The sequence below is a fragment of the Chrysochloris asiatica genome, unplaced genomic scaffold (genome assembly GCF_000296735.1).
Source record: "Chrysochloris asiatica unplaced genomic scaffold, ChrAsi1.0 scaffold00142, whole genome shotgun sequence".
NCBI classification, from domain to species: Eukaryota; Metazoa; Chordata; class Mammalia; order Afrosoricida; family Chrysochloridae; genus Chrysochloris; species Chrysochloris asiatica.
In genome coordinates, this window is record NW_006408660.1 from 7964264 (window position 1) to 7967969 (window position 3706).

A 3706-nucleotide genomic window follows, 5' to 3' on the forward strand; every position below is an offset into this window, starting at 1 on the left:
AGTTGGACAATTAATACAGAAGACTGCAGAATTGATGCATTTGAATTATGTTGTTGACAAAGAATATTGAAAGCACCATGGATTTCCAGATGAACGAATAGATCTATCTTGGAAAAAGTACAGCCAGAATGTTCCTTAGAAGCCAGGAAGGTGAGACTTCATCTCTCATACATTAGACACATTTTTAGGTGGGGCCAATCCCTAGAAAAGAATATCATGCTTGGTAAAGTGGAAGGTCAGTTAAAAAGTGAAAGACCTCTAATGAGATGAATTTGACCGGTGGCAACAGCAATGAGCTCAAACGTAATAATTGTTAAGATAGCACAGGACTGGGCAGCATTTTGATCTATTATTGTACATATGATTGCTGAGTAGAAACTGACTCAACAGTGTTGTTAAGTGCCATCAAGTCAGTTCTGACTCATAGTAACTCTGTACAGGGTTTTTGAGGAGTGACTGGTGGTTTTGAATCGCCAACCTTGTGGTTAGCTGTCTAGTGCTTATCTTACAACATCACGCCAGGGTTCTGACTTGACAATACTTAAAAAAAAACATCAGTAGATATATGGATAGACATGCAGGTTGAATGGGTATGAAAGGGAAAGTGAGAGTATACCCACAATATATATAGGTCTGACCGAATATTTGTACATGGGTATTTACCTTTGCTGCAAAGATATCCATAAATGTGGTGGAGCATACAGGTGGCATAGTTATAAAAACTTCTTATACATAAGCAAACACTGTGAGGGAATGAGCCACTGGGCCTGGGGGCTCGGGACCATACTCTTGGGGAATATGATCAATTAGATTACTATATTCCACAAAGACAGTATCTTACTTTGGTAAGTAGTGACTAGGGTTTCAAAAGCTCGCAAGTGGCCATCTAAAGTGCAACTATTGGTATCCCTGTCTGGATGAAAGAAGAATGATGAAAACTGAAGACACACAAAAACAGTCCAATGGACTAATGAACCATGAATTATAAGTTTATGATAATCTGTTTTTCTTTTACATAAACCACTATCTTGAAGATTTTTTTTCCTTCTATATATAAAAGTCACACTTCAAGTTACTGTCCTCCTGACAAGTCAAATCAACCATATGGAATCATTAATTTGATCCCCTTGCCTATAGTGAGGCATATGGTATTCACAGCTCATTCCTCTGCTCTGGAATTTGGTTCCCAGTCTTTGGGAACCATGGAAGCCATGTATTTGACTTTGCTTGCAGCAGAGATCACAAACTGGCCACTCAGACATTTTTTTGGCAAATTAGTTGTCAACATGCAGTACTGAAACAACCCAGAGTCTGCTGGAAAAAATGAAGATATGGTAACAGTGGATTCCAGTTCCCCAGACCCTACTATGCCTTACTGAGATTGAAGTGTCTGTCATAATTTATAATTCTTAAACTATTTATTTTCTCACCCTTGTTCATTTACATTTAAGTTTGACCCCTGGTTTATACCATTATATACCCTGTTTCCGCATAACTATTTTGAGTACTGCCACTTGGCAGTAGCCTCTTCTATATATACTCTGAATCCTGTTGTGGAGCTGCGGGTTAATGCGCTGGACTGCAAAGTCCGTTTGAACCACAAGTTCAGCATTTCAAGCTCACCAGTCACTCTTTGGAAATCCTGTATAGGGTTGCTATGAGTTGGAACCGACTCGATGGTACTTAACATGTATTCTGAATTTCCCACTAATAAAAAAACAGCCTGATTCATTTAATATTAGTACTATATCTAGGCACTTTCTAACAACCAGGCATATGGGTGACAAAGATAAATATGACAAGTCTTTGTCTTTGAGGGTCGACAATGTTTTGCATTTTCACCTTTCAAAGTGTCTCTGTAGCATAAGCACTTGACTGAGAATCACAAGCCATGGGCTCCAACTAGCCACTCACTCTGTGGGAGAACGATGAGGCTTCTGCCCCCACAAAGATTTACAGTCTGGGAAATCCTATACAGGGCCGCAATGAGTTAGAACTGCCTGGATGGCACTCAACAGTTCATTAATTCCTCTTAAGAATCATTTTGGGGGAAATGCAGGGCAATTGCCCTGGGGTACATTTAACACTTAATGAAGTCTTTTTAAGGCCCAGACACTATCTGGGTTCTAGGAATACAAACAGGGACAGAAAGACAGAACTGTTCCTATCCATAAGGAGCTTATAGTCTAGTGAGGAAGGCAAATAGTTAATTAGCAAACTAATTCAGAGAATGATAATACTATGTTAAGTGCTGTCAAGTTGGGGCTGACCCATAGTGACCTTGTATAGGGTTTCCGAGGAGCGGATGGTGGTTTGCACTGACAACTTTACGGTTAGCAGTTAAGTGCTTATCCTACAACACCATACCAGGCCTCCTGTTAATATTATGAGGGGACGAAATGGAATAATATGACAAAGGAGGGAGGCGACGACCTCTGGCTGGGCAGGCTGTCCTAGAGGATGAAGCCGCTGCTGAGCTGAGACCTGATGGATGACAGGAACCGGCCACATGGCCACCTGTATAGGGGAAGCCACTTCTAGCTGAGCAGCCTGCAGTACCACAGGCCCAAAGCCCCAACAACCCGCCCCGTGATTTCGCGTTGTTGGCTTGGCCCAGAAAGCTCCAACAAGCTGTGACTGGGCCCGGACTCTGTTACTTGTGTCCCCACTTACAGAGCTGCTGCCACGACGTGCCCTGGCTGTGCGGACCCTCGGGGCTAGGGAAGGCCAGACCCGCCGGCTCGCTGGCACTTGGCATGACCGGCGGCCAGGAGCAGGGACAGCGGGCCTGATGACCTGCACTGCCCAATATGGGCCTGTCCCGCCGCGTGATATAAATAGGCGGCAAGAGGGAGGGAGGGGACCGAGGGCGCACGCCAGGGGATGGGGGTGGGCAGGCACTGGCGGCGGCTGCGATTCTCTGCGGTGACAGGTGGCCACCCTCTGCGGGCTCTGCAGACACCCCAGGGACCACTCCTTAGTCTGCTCGACTCGGGTGTGGGGACACTATGGATGTGATCAGGACACATTTGAAAGAGAATTTGGAAATTGGATTTTTTTTATAAGTGGCACATTCTTTAGTTTCCTATATATTTTAGAAATAAGTTCGTTGTCTGATGTGTCATTGCAAAAGATTTTTTTCCCATTCTGTGGGTTCCTTTTTTACTCTTCTGGTGAAGTCTTTTGATAAACATAAGTTTTTAATTTTTAGTATGTCCCACTCATCTATTTTGCCTACTTCTGTTTGTGTAGTTTTCAAAATGTTTGGTAGTCTGTGTAGTCCCTGAATTAGTGCCCTCACATTTGTGCCTATTTTTTCACTGATGGCCTTCATAATTCTGGGATTCACATTTAGGTCTTTAATCCATGTTGACTTGGTTTTTGTATAAGGCGTGAGGTAAAGGTGTTGTTTCAATCTTTTGCATATCGCTTTCCAATTCTGCCAGCACCATCTGTTGAAGAGACTATCTCCTCCCATGCAATATATTTAGGTACTTTGTCAAAAATCAGTTGGCTGGATGTGGATGGGTTAATTTCTAGATTCTGGATTCTGTTCCATTGATCTATGTATCTTTCATTGTACCAGTACCAGGCTGTTTTGACCATTGTAGCCATGTAGTAAATTTTGAAGTCGGGGAGTGAGAGGCCTCCAACCTTATTCTTCTTCTTAAGCAGTGCTTTGCTTATCCTGGGTCTCTTTCCTTTC

The 3706-nt window shown here is 43.1% G+C and overlaps 1 pseudogene; it reads right to left on the reverse strand.

Moving 5' to 3' along the window:
- Positions 1-2653: 2653 nt before the first annotated feature.
- Positions 2654-3706, reverse strand: part of LOC102840875 — a 70858-nt pseudogene continuing 69805 nt past the window's right edge.